Source organism: Brachypodium distachyon, chromosome 4, assembly GCF_000005505.3.
Source record: "Brachypodium distachyon strain Bd21 chromosome 4, Brachypodium_distachyon_v3.0, whole genome shotgun sequence".
Classification (NCBI taxonomy): Eukaryota; Viridiplantae; Streptophyta; class Magnoliopsida; order Poales; family Poaceae; genus Brachypodium; species Brachypodium distachyon.
In genome coordinates, this window is record NC_016134.3 from 36,067,057 (window position 1) to 36,080,882 (window position 13,826).

General features: G+C 42.3%; 1 non-coding gene and 1 pseudogene across 1 annotated transcript; both read left to right on the forward strand.

Moving 5' to 3' along the window:
• Window positions 1-965: 965 nt before the first annotated feature.
• On the forward strand, window positions 966-1,119 carry MIR156I (microRNA MIR156i). Its single transcript, NR_126963.1, has one exon. It is a non-coding gene; the product is annotated as a microRNA MIR156i (primary transcript).
• Window positions 1,120-1,308: 189 nt separating this feature from the next.
• On the forward strand, window positions 1,309-13,272 carry LOC112268729 (annotated as a pseudogene).
• Window positions 13,273-13,826: the final 554 nt, after the last annotated feature.

Sequence of the window (13,826 nt, forward strand, 5' to 3'; positions counted from 1 at the left end):
TTGCCGAGTGTTTTCTCCCCAGGCACGCAGCAAAATACGACTTGACCTGCCGATGAAAAACATTCAGCAAAGTATCCATAGTACTCACTTGTAACTTTGTACTTAATCCAAAACACTTATTTTGGATCGAATATTGGAGTAATATAGATACAAAGCTGTGCCCATATATAGGAGTAGAGACAGAAGAAGTTGAGTAACGTCAGCACATAATCAATAATGAATAGGAGGGATCGATGCATGGGCAAAATCAGTTCGAGGAATAATCTGTGTCGATCAGGGATTGGATTGTGGTAGTATAACGAATACTAGCACCAATGCACGATCACGTTAATTGATACTTTCTTCCACACACAAAACCCGTCAATAGATAACGGACGGAAACCTCATGTGTCGAGCGCCTACTGGTACAAGAATTTTTGTTTACGGTAAACAATGTTGTGAACTGAAGAATAAAACGTGGATCAGTGATCCCAACGAATTCGCTTTAAACTGAAAATGGTGCCGGCCCAAGAACACCGAAGATCGCCATGTTAATTAATTACACAGCGGCAGCCTGCATCCATCGGGCCCATTTGTCACGGAGGAAACCCTCCGCGGAGTATCATCAGTGGAGTATTTTATTCTAGCGGCAGAAAAATTCCAAAAATACAGAAATCTCCAACCCTAATTAACAACCATGGCTGCGGCCTACGGCACGACCGATCGAGCAGCAACAAGGACGACGGACCGGGCCCCGGGGGCCATCAGGTCTATATAAGATCGGCGGTGCATGCCTCCCTGATGGGGCAATACCACCAGCAGAGCCAATAGGATAGCTAGCCCTCCCGGCCAGATCTGGCCGACCTGCCGCCAAGGCTTCTTCCCCGACGAAGGCAACATGCACATGGGTTTGATCTTCCTATCTTTCTCCGCGTCGATGGGATGCGTCCGTCGTGGGGTACGTTTACGGTGGCGTCGATGGCGGTGTCAGAACGGCTGACAGAAGAGAGTGAGCACACAGCGGCAGCCTGCATCTGGAGCTAAAGACGATGATGTGTCGATGCATGTGAAGAAGGGGAAAAGAGATAGGCGCAGCTGCTGTTGCGTGCTCACCCTCTCTCTGTCAGCTCTCCTCTCCCCCCTCGGGACTTGTTCCGCCATCAATCCATCAATCGATCCATGCGTCGCTCGCTGCTAGCTTTCGCATCTCGACTGCCGAGACCCGACGCCTTTGTTCGCAACTTGGGTGGGTAGCTAGCTAGTGTCCCCACCCGAACCCTATCTTGTTGGGATTCCGCCGGGTGGCCTGCGCTTTGGAATAAGGTACTCTTTCATGGCTGCTGCGCGCGCGCATGCACGCCATGGATTCTTGCGCCGCCTGCCAGCGCGGTTGTTAATTTCTTTTCTGGGAAACTTTGTCTCTCCTTCTCCCAAGGATTGAGGATTAGCAGATGTCGCTTCGGGGCAAGCGGGGCAAGGGACGCGTGTTGATTTGATTTACGCAGGTGTTAGTTGTTGTTTTGCTCCACTCCCCATGCGTGCTTAACGGAAAGCACTGTTTGACTAGTCCTTGCTATGCTTTCTTTCTTCTCGATCCTTCATCTTCTGCCCCCTATAGCGCTTGACTAGTCCTTGCTATGTCTTCTCCCTCCTCCATCTTCTGCCTCCCATAGCTCTCTCGCTCGCTTTTACTAGCTCTTTTCAGGATTTTATTCACCATAATCACCATTTGTTGATGATTTTTCTGCGCCTTTAATTTGCATCCCTCATCTCATGTGGTGCTGTGAGATAGGTGGGAAGGAGGTAGGCAACCATGGTGGCTGGGGAAGGCAGATCTATGATGCTTGGCTGCGATTGGAAAGAGGGCGCACCTAGCGGCCGCTTTCCAGATCTGTCGGAACGTTCGAATCTCCGGTAAGTACGTGCTTTCTCTACTGCTTAATTTGGTTTTCAATAAAGTGGGCATGCCTCCTTGTACATGGTCTGTTAGTGGTATATACGGTGGTGTTCATTGTTTTCTTTTGAATATTTCTGATGGTCTTGCCTCTAGCATGGGGATTATACATCTCATACTTTTTGATATGAACTAGGAACGTACTTAATTGTCATAGTAGGCCGCTGTTTTCTTTATGCAATCGGTTTAAGCTTGGTGCTGCTATTAAGGCTTTGCATGTATATATTTTTTGTTTTTGTTTTTAAAATGAGTGAAATCACTGTATGGGTCGGCGATATCTTTAGGGTTTAATTAACTGGCCTTCGGTTCAGCCATGTACATCTAGTTGTTTTCCCTAACTGGACGGCCCGATTTCTAATGTCCTAACTATATAATCTCCATGTAAGAAACTATGAGACTGATCAACAGAAGGTCGTTTCATTGTATGTATAGAGCTTGGTTAACAGGTTGTTCGTTTCCTTTCTTGGAGATTCATAGGTGTTTGATTTCTGATAGTCTTCCCGTTCTCTTTAACTCCACATAAAATTGCTATTTCCCTGGACATCATGTCTGTTAACGTTGTTCGGTTTGTTATACCAAATAAAAAAAGTTTACAAATCCTGCCCAAGAACACAGGCCATATGTAATTGCTTCTCACAAGCACGCATTTTTGTTTTTGTTGTCATTATATCATCAGTTTAAATTCCCCAAGTGCAGAACTGCAGTGGTGATACTTCATATGCATGTTCTTGCTGCATGGCACATCAAGTTGTTTTCTTGCTAGCAACAGGATTGGATCTTTATTTAGTTATACTAGATCACGTTATTGCTATATAAACTCCAGCTTACATACTATATGGATCTCGCCAGCCTCTTCTTTATTTTAATTGTGTGTGAATTTTGCATACCATACACTCATACAGGCAGAGAGCTTAAAATTTTCAATCTACAACTGATGGACTAAAAGATCAAGATCATAGTACTCCACATCCCAAAGCTCACACAGAACCAAAGAATGCTTCGCATTCAATCAAAAAGGAGGGTTGAATAAAATATGCAATAATTTAAAAGGGAAGAATACATGTTGGATAAATTATTTGAAAGCTGGATTTTAACATGTTGTCATCGTTAACTAACCATTTGAAGGACGTTGTAGTGGCACAAGATATTAGCCATCTGGTTAATTCCTTGGTAGGGAGTGCTGCTATCTAATACCAAATGCTGTCATAGAATCATGAAAGCTAGGTTGATCTCACGAGCATCCACTGAGGAAAGTATTTTGACCACATTCTTGAGAAAGTTGCGCACGCACATGTAAATTTCTTCCCAACAAATTGCCTAGTTGCATCCAAAGAGCGATACACTTAAGATGCAAATGCTAGCTTAGACCTCTCCCAATGCTCCTATGTGGCATCTTTTCTTAATCATCCATGTCATCGTTTTGTCTACATTACTGAGTAAAGAGGAGAATGCATTGGGAGAGGACTTATATATGTACTTGGTATTTTATACTTGTAGATCATACTTAGTTTGGGAAGACGACATAATATTTATTGCATTTGTTACTAGAAGTGCTGACAAATCCATATAACCTGCCGATTTTTTTACGATGGGTGATATTCTAGATTGAACTTTTGCTAATCATGTCATGAAATAAGAAACAATAGTTTTTTTACTTCATTATTCAAGTACTTTTTGCCTTGGACATTGAATCGAAGATCGGAGGAGAATATTTCTATGGAAATCTTTATAAAAGAGTGATAAGAGGTTTGGAGGGATGCTATGATACATTTATCTATTCTACGTAACCTCTTTTGGACTCTTAAGACAACCAGTGTGTTAATGGGTAAAAATTGCCGTAATAAATTGAGTTTGTTTTACATTTGTATTACTGTATAGTAGTATTAGATCTTTCTTGTGTAAACCTAAGGCTTTCTCTAACATTTGGCTTCCACTATGGAGTATAGAATCTATAGATCCAACTAGTTAAGAAATCGCATAGCCTCTACCCTTTTTTTTTTAGAGGTCGCATAGCCTCTACCTTGTCAATGGATATGAAGTGAATAAAATCTAGATAAACATTAATGCCAATTTTACTCGGCGTATTTTTTTTTCCAAACTTACTCTAAAAAGTCTCATGATACACAATTTGCAAAATGAGTTTCTACTTTTATGCTTAAAGTGCATAAAATAAATAAATAAATGTATTAAGTTAGCTAATGTGTCTATCGCTCCACACATTTCGTAGTTAATTTCTTTCATTTACTTGTGGTTCAGTTCAAACATGTTTTATATACAATTACTCATATACTCCGCCATTTCACAAAAGTTGGCGTATTTGGTTTCGTTAAGACAAGACTGACCAATCGTAACTTATGAATACGTAATTCATATGATAGTAAATCACTATTATCAGTAAGAACTTTTGAAGAAAAATCTGTTGTTATAAATTTCATAAATTAAAAAACACATTAAATAAATAATTTTTGGTCAGAAGACTTTTGTTAACAAAACCAAATACACCAACCTTTCTGAAAAAGAGAAAGCATGTTTTAGCTGCATAACTCAATTTCTATCATATACTTGTGGTTCAAACATGTTTCATATATGATTACTAATATACTCCCTCCATTTCACCAAAGTTTGCGTATTTGGTTTCGCTAAGACAAGACTTTGACCAATAATAACTTTATGAATATGTAGCTATTGAACCACAATTATCAGCAAGAACTTTTGACAAAGAATCTATCGATATAAATTCCATGTCTTAAAAAACACTTCTTTCTTATGATGTTTTCACTTGGTGGTCGTCAATTCAACTCCAAAGCATCTCCTCCCTGAGCACTGGCACACGACAAATGGGCCCGTCCGAATCACAGTGAGGTCACGTTCTTCTCTCGCTTCAAACTCCAATCTCCTCCAGTATCTTCCTTTTGCGACGACCTCCCCCAATCAACCCGCAGCTGTCGCCTCCATGCTCCAATCCCCAATTCCCCATCAATTGGACTATTAAAGCAAAATAAATAGTAGTGACAAAAATCAAACAACACACAGTGTTATCTGTCGCAATGTAAGGTATTCCGTAGCAGCGCACGAGCACCTTGCTAGTTAATAAAATAATTCTTGGTCAAAGTCTTCTTAACTCCCGGCAAAAAAAAGAATCTCTTAACAAACCAAATACACCAACCTTTGTGAAAAGGAGGAAGCATGGTTTAGCTAGATCAACTTCATGTTGTGTTGCATATGACTCTTTTTCTTAGCGTGTATATTGAATGTGTTTGGTAATTGTGCACTGACTTCTAATAATATTTAGATCACCTCAAAAGTGAACTCCATTTAGTGTAAATCACCCTAACCCCAATTTCTCATGATCTCAGTAGTGAACGTTGTTTGGTAGAAACCACCTCAATGCCACTTGCTGACACCCATTAATTTCAAAGAGTAAAGGGAAGTTTGAGTCGATAACAATATGTTAATGAATGTTCGATCACCTTAGTAGTGAATTCTTTTTGACACAAATCACGTTGATGCCACTTTCTTACACCCAAAGCCTAAGCGAACGTTTGTGTTTTTATTTGGTCCTCTATAACAATATTTCTAGCATTATTCAAACTTTTGCGCACTGTTGTAGTAAAATAAAACCCTTATATGTGCCGGGCCGTAAATCCTACGTGGCGACGACTAAGTCAACATTTCTCAGCACGAGTCAAGGCGCCAATGTGGCGTGGTCAATCCTACATGGCAAAGGAAGACAAGTCAACGAGTCAAGCCTCTCATGCCATGGTCAAAGGGAAAATTGTTCTTTAGTAGTGGGCAAGAAAGGTGTGAGGAGGGGACCATTCGTCCATGGTGGATCATGGACCAACCCCCACTTTTCCCACTTGGTGCACAAAAGCTATGGACCAAGAAGCTGCTTTTACCATTTTGCCCCACTTTTCTCTCTCCCTCAAGAGTAGCCATGGTCTTTTGTCATGGACCCCTAGGCTATAAATACCCCCCATGGGGGCATGTATCATTCACTCTGAACTTGAATAAACTCAAGGGGAGAGAGCTAGAGAGCCTCTTTGAGAGCTCTAGTTTCGAGATCTCCGGAAGCCTCGTTCGGCCCGAGCCCGAAGGAGAGGGAATCGGGTTAGAGTCCTAAGGGGATCTCAACCTCGCTACTTGGGAAGCCTCGCTTGGCCCAAGTACGAGGCGGCCCTTTTGACCTCTCGCTAAGCGATTTGGGGAGCCGCGTTCGACCTGAAGCACTTTGGCTAACGATTTCCTCGAAGCCTCCTACATAGGACTAGGTAGCACCCGCAGGGTCGGCCGAACCTATTCAAAAAATATCGACGTGTCAACTTGTCCAAGTGTAAGGCAACCTTCTCTATAAGGCCGGCGTACACGTCCTACTTTCATGCACTTGTGCCATGGAGCATTGGCACTCCTTACTCTAATTGTTGTCGAGAACAACAACACGCACAAATCAAACTATATAGAATTTGGAATTCAGATCTATTATGTGAATTTTAGTTGATATAAATAACCTTAATTAATGCCACTTTGTTACTCCTAGTTTGTTACCTATATTCAAACTTTTGCGCACAACTCAACGCACGCCAAATTATTTGGGTTTCTATTAATTTAGATCTATTAAACCTAGTGCGTTAAGTTCACTTAGTTGACTTAAGCACTCGAAATGGGCTGCCAATGGTAGCCCGTGACTAGTCCTCGTGGTAGCAACAAAGTCCGCGACGCGGCCACCTCATATACTCAGTGGCAGAGGAGAATTGGAGGGGGGGGGGGGGGGGGACGGCGAAAGCCAAAAATTGTGTCTTCCTTGGATGAAAATGGGTCTAATATTGGCTCTTCTTGTGCCAGGTACTAAACCGCCTTTTTTTTGGCGTTTGCCTGTCATGAGTTGGGGTTCTAGGAGGGTTGTTGACCTCCAAGTAGCTTTGCCAATGCAGGTACTAAACTGCCTTTTCTCTGGCGTGTGGCCGTCTTGACCAACGAATTACGGCTTGGGATTCTAGGACTTATATAGAGGATCACGAGGTGGTTCCTTTGGTGTTGCTCAAATATGAAAAGCTTCGATGTATTGCGGTAGTTAAGGAGTCACAATGGCAGTGTCATACTTTTCAAGCTAGTGGTGTGATAGGGAAGATTAATGTGGCCAACTGGATGCAGCTCGGACAGTTGTAGTGATGCGGATTGGGAGAGCGAGGGAAATATGTGGCTACAAGGGGAGTGGTCTAGCGTGAAAGATTGAAGGCATACTAGGTTGAGAGACTTGGCACATTGGTCATGGAATGATTGTCAAGTTAAATCAGATGGAAGAAATAAGAACAAAATTAGATTTGAATAATTTTAATTCTTAAATTGTGAGAAAAAAAATCAACTAAACAATTTTAATATGATGAATCCATATAAAAATATGTGTAGGTATAAATTACCAAGAGAAAATGCTATTCAAATCATTATAGTCCTGTCATGTGCTAATTCAATTCAGATAGTTTTAGATTAACGTTGGAAAAACCCAAATATGTTGCATTGTGTAATATCGTGATAAAAGTATTAGAAGCATTAATATGTTAGACTAGCCTCCTGCGGAATGATGTGTAATTTATATCCTTGAGGTATTTATAGCCATAACTAGTAAATTTAACCTCTTTACTATGGGCTAAATGTTACTCCCTCCGATTCATAGTAAGACTTTGTACTAAATCAGCGACACTTATTATCGATAGGAGGGAGTACAACGTAGATTAAGACATGCAAAGTGCTGTAATCAGAGAGTGGGAACAGGGAGAAACACATCAATGCTTATCACAGCCCATTAGAAAACCACCATCTAATCAACGCATCTTAGTGTTATTTCGTAACAACAACACACACGCACCCTTGCTAGTACGTGTATATTTTGAATAGGATTACAGCTGGATACTGTGAGCTGAGTTGGATATTCTAGGGTCTTAGAAAAGATATGGTCTTTCTGCACCTCTCAGAGTAATGGAAAGAGAGAGGGGTACTCGTAGAAAATGCATGTGGATGAATTTGGAACGTAAATATTATCAATTTGTATCAACGATGATACAAATGCATGTGCAATATGCCTATATGTATGTAAATGATGTTGAATATATACGACTGTATTGTTTATGAAATGAAATATGTGATGATATAGTGTGTTTCCTCGGCAGCTAGGGCTGCTGAGAGGCTGAGCTAGCTGGGGGTTTATGTCACAACATTTGGCTAGGATAACATGCTACCAGTGATAGGCATAGGCTAACCAACATTCACTGGCAGCGTATTGAAGTTTTGTAATGCAAGTCAACCATTGACGGGCAAGATCACTGTCCCTGTGGTGACTTTTCTCATTTATCGGTAACAAGCCACCACTGACGGGTGACTGTTCTAGCCTGTGAAGGGTGACTATCACGGGTGGCTATCTAGTTTGTTCTGGACGGGTCTTCACTAATGGTTTGCCACTGCCCGTCATTGCTATTCTATCTCCGCTGACGGGCTAGCTTGCCGTCGTCAATGGTGATGGATGCACGACTAATGGTAAATTGCCATTTCTGATGCACATGCTATCTGTAAGTGGAGGGCTTAGGCCTTAGGCACCTATCAGTCTTGGGATTGGTCTATTTGTTAGCATGAGTGAGTCTTTGAAACTTTTATTTTTGTAACTGGTGATATGTCAAATATGAGAATGTTAAATTGGATATTTAAACTTCTTTAAATATCAAGTGTATATTGTACAATAATGTCAAATATGCCTATATGAGACCAGAGTCTTTATTTATCAAGTGTATAATGTACAATATTATACATCATGTCCAACTGGGGTCAACTCTTCTAGAAGAGAAAATTATGCAGATCTGCTTTGTTCTAGGTGTTGCGCCTTCCGCTTGATTTTGAATTTTGATGGGTCTATCGACAAACATAGACATATTGCTATGTTATGTTGTATTGTACTCCGGTACCTTTCCAGATTGACCGCTACAAATTCTTGCTCTTATTTACTTTATTTTTTTCTGATGTTTGGGACTCAGTAGACCAGGTTCCTTTCTCTGTACTCTTCTGCTTTACTGAACAGCTAGCTCCTATCCGAAAGAATTCCTAACTTACCAAGTGCACTTTGTACTACCCTTTCCTTTTAAAGTGCTATATCATCTGAATATTTTCTCCCTAATGAATGGCTAACGCCATCATCTGTCAATATGCCCAGTAATAAGAGATCTTGTATCATGACAAATTTCAGTTAAAGTTGGTGGGATGACAGTGGCGACCACAAGGATGCTGTACATTGTGAATCGAGTAAAGTTTTCAACTCTACTTTCATCTTTTGCTTCCTCTTTGATGATGTATTGAATATTTGATGTCACAGAATTGACCAGATTTGATTGTTGTAATCTAGGACCCTTGGCCTTGCAAACAAGCATGGACAGCTGGAATATAAATACATAACACCATATGGATATCAAAACTTTGTCTTAAGATCATCACTTTCCTATTTTTCTAGCTTGAGCATCTGCAAACCTTAAATATAGGTAGACCATTCCTTAAGAATTCTCTACTCTACATAAAATGCTTATGGGAAAGGAAATGTAGCCAGTGTACAAAGTTGAAACGTGAAAGTTACACTAAAACACGTTTTCTGTTAGTATTGTTGTCATTTCCCTCCTCTGCCCTTGCCTGAGATAGCTTTCAGATGTCTTCCAGGAAGATGATCACCGACGAAGCCATTGATGCACAGCTGCATGAAGCTCACACACCAAGCCCACACAGCCTGTGTCAAACAGCCGATCAACATGTCGAGAACACATTGGTTTTGATAACAAGCTTCGATGGGGCAAGAGGCAAGCTTTGCACTGGAGATCTCCTACACCGAAGCTACCTTTTGGGATGCATTGTAGCTGCCATGGCTATTTATTTTTAAAATAATACGATTTTTTTAATCATTTTTAAAAATAATACGTGTTTTTCAAAAATTTCAAAAATAATACGGCCTCGGCCTCGGCCTTGCCCAGGCCGAATGGGACCAGTTGGCTTGGCCGAAGCCGATTAGGCCCAGTCGGCCTGGCCAGGCCCACTGGAGGCAGGTTGTGCATAGCGTGGGTCCCGCAAGAGGCAGTCGGCCTGGCCCAGGCTGACTGAAGCCCAGTTGGTTTCGGTCAGGCCGACTGGAGCAGTCGGTTTCGGTTAGGCCGACTGGATGCAGTTCGTTTCGCCGAAGCTGATTGGAACTAATTAGGCTAATCAGATTCGTCAAAGCTAGTTGGTTGCTCAATGCATACACGGCCGAGGCCCAATTTTCGTCTTGAATCCTTGCGGTTTTTTGAACTAAAAGACTTGACAATTTGGATAAAGTAACATACATCGATAATGTGCTGGACAATTTTTGTGTCGATTCCTTGTGGGTTTTTTGAACTAAAAGACTTAGACAACTTGGATAAATTAACATACATCGATAATGTCCTAATTACGGAACAATTAACATACTTCGATAATACCGTAATTGGATAGAATTAAAGATAGCAAATATAATTGAAACACAGTACAAGCAGTACTGAGTCCGCTTAGGCTATTTTCCAGACGTATCGCCACGTTCTTCTGCAGCTTTTGCCACGTCGACCCTTTCTCTTTTCCTCTCCCTTTCTGCCTCACGAGCATCCTTGCGTCTTCGTTAATTCTCTTGCTTGTGAAGCGCTTTCTCCCTGTTTTTCCTCAATTGAAGGCAATGGAAAAAGGGGAGATTATTATTGGAAGCAAGTAGCGGAGGAGTACAACAAGAATAGTCCTGCAAATGAAATAAGATCTCTTGCCCAATGCAAGGGCCACTGGAGCAAGACTACCCCTTTGGTTTCTCTCTTCCATGCATGCTACATCAAGACCAAAAATGTGTATGCTAGTGGTCAATCAGAGGAGGGACTAATGGAGAAAACACGTGCCATGTATTTAAATGCAGCAAAAGGGAAGAGATCCTTTGCTTTGGAGTATTGGTGGAGGGTAGTGAAGGAAGAGCCCAAATGGCGTAATCTCTACTTGGAAGAGGATTTGGGAGGGAAGAGACACAAATTGGAAGCAAGTGGTGCTTACACGTCATCCTCAGCGGCCGACAGCGAAGGAACAGACAGAGTTCGTGAACCACGTCCTCAAGGAACAAAAGCTGCAAATGAGGCGAGAAAATTGAAAAGAAAAGTTAAAGCAAAAGCAAAAGACATTCCAGATTTTGTGCCATTTCATATATCAGAAGAGAGCTCTGAGTTATTGCATGAAGGGCATGGTCGTAAAGCAGCTGCACTAGTAAAATGGGTTGAAGCAACAACAGCGAAGGCAGGGGCAAACAAAGAAATGGCTGAAGCAAAAAAGAAATGGCTAAAGCAAGAAAGAAAGAACAAAGGTTGATATATTCAACACATATATGGAGCTGCTGAAAGTTGACACTTTAGGATTCAACGATGCGCAAATGCAGCGACATGGAAAGATGGTGGAGAATTTGTGCAACAAGTTAGATTGATTTCCAAGGATAGATTCAGATTTAGCAATATTGTGTTATTTTAGCTCAATATGTAATCCTTCATCATGTAGCAACTAGTTGAGTTCTTACCTACTGATGTAATCCTTCATCATGTATCTTCAATCCGTCAATGAATCCTTATGTCATCTTTCCTGTTATTCCGAGTCTCAGAACTCAGAAGATAGCACCATTGCAGCATATGTCGATGAGATTGTTTGGGACTTCATCAATGACCCAGTTGAGGCTGAGATAGAGGCTCAGATTTTAGCTCAGGCCGAGGCACAACAAAATGAAGCTGCAGCCCAATCTCGACGGCACATAGAAAGAAACCGTGAAGCTGGACACTTCCGCTTGATGGCTGACTACTTCGACGACAACCCAATTAATTTACACGGACAAGCAATTCCACCGAAGGTATCGTATGAGGAAGCATGTATTTCTTCGCATTTTACAAACACTTAGTGAGTGGTCCCCTTATTTTTGCCAAAGGTTTGATGCCTTTGGAAAGCCTGGTCATTCGCCACACCAAAAATGCACTGCAGCCATGCGCCTGCTAGCCTATGGCTGCCCTGCTGTAGTCTAGATGAAAATCTGAGAATTGCTGCAAGCACAGCCATTGAAGTCTTGACCAAGTTTGCGAGAGGTGTGAGGAAGAATTTTGGTGAAGAATATCTAAGAAGGCCCACTAGTGAAGACACCAGACACTTACTTCATGTTGGTGAGAATCGAGGTTTCCCTGGCATGTTAGGAAGTATAGATTGTATGCATTGGGAGTGGGAAAGGTGCCCAACTGCTTGGAAGGGACAATTTACTCGTGGTGATATTGGAGCATCCACCATTATGCTAGAAGCTGTTGCCTCACATGATCTTTGGATTTGGCATGCATATTTTGGTGTGGCAGGGTCTAACACTGACATAAATGTGTTAAATCAGTCAACTTTGTTCACACAATTACTGCAAGGGAGAGCTCTTGAAGTAGAGTTTACGGTCAATGCAAATGTGTACAAGAAGGGCTACTATCTTGCAGATGGTATTTATCCAGAGTGGGCTACATTAATGAAAACAATGCCCCTGCCGCAGTGTGAGAAAGATAAGAGATTTTCACAACATCAAGAATCAGTAAGAAAAGATGTGGAAAGAGCATTTGGAGTTTTGCAGCGAAGATTTGCCATTATACGTAACCCAGCACGATTGTGGGATAGAAGTGCACTAGCAGATATCATGTATGCATGTGTGATATTGCACAACATGATAGTTGAGGATGAGAGAGATGACTATCAAGTTCGGTATGACTTGGATTACGACGAGGGCATCGACCCAGTGCCATTAACAGGATACGGTCATGGTCCAATTCAAGAATTTGCTAGGGTACTTCAAACAGACACTGAAATACGTGATCGGACGATGCATCGTCGACTAAAAGATGACTTGGTGGAGCACATATGGCAAAAGTTGGAGCCGATGATGCCTAGAATTTATGTTTTATTAGTGAAAATTGTTGTACGGTATTAATTTCTCGTGAAATCTGATGTACCCTTTATTAACCCATAATGTTTTCATCTGGCATGAAATCCAACATTGTGTTAACATGTTCAGGCTCAAAGACTATTACATGTTCATGCTCGTACATGTTTATAACCAACGATTTCATGGCACAGAAAATAAATCACCATCCAACAACATCTAGATGCAACATATTAAGGAGTTCAATCGTATAACTGCAGTACCTCGCCGCATTTCCGGCCGCCGCGCGCCTTGCCTCGTCCTCGTCTGGCCACCACACGCCTTGCCTCCTCCTCGTTCGGCCCGTGAGTCCGTCCAGTGAGCACCTCGCCGCATGTCCGGCCGCCGCTCGCCTTGCCTCCTCCTCGTCCGGCGGCTGAGTCCGTCCAATGAGCACCTCGCCGCGCGCCTTGCCTCCTCTTCATCCGTGCGCGCGACTTCAGCCGCCTACCGGAGCATCTTCTCCCCATCCCTCATCTCCGTCGGCCGTCGGGAGCATCAAATCGAGCTGGCCCGGCAAGCCGCCCACGAATTTGTTGAAGGGGAGATCGGAGCTGGCATTTTGGAAGAGATTCGGGGCTGTGAATTTGGTTGATTCGGAGGCTGAGGAAGAAAGGATTGAGGCAGATTGGGGATTTCGCGGGAGAGAAAGGAGACGGAGACAGAGGAGGTTGGGAGAACTACATTGTTTTATTCTGACAGGTGGGTCCATAAGAAGAGTTTAGCAGGAGCCCACGTTGGAGCAGTTTTTTCTTTCTAGAACCCGTGACCTGAAATTTTTCTAACTATCCTCGCATTGCTCTTGCTCTTAGCGAGGAAGACTGAAAAGGACACCTGTCAGACGCGTCTTTGACTCGGTCGTGTACTCCGTACGAGTCAAGGGGGTCGGACTTCTCCTTGTTC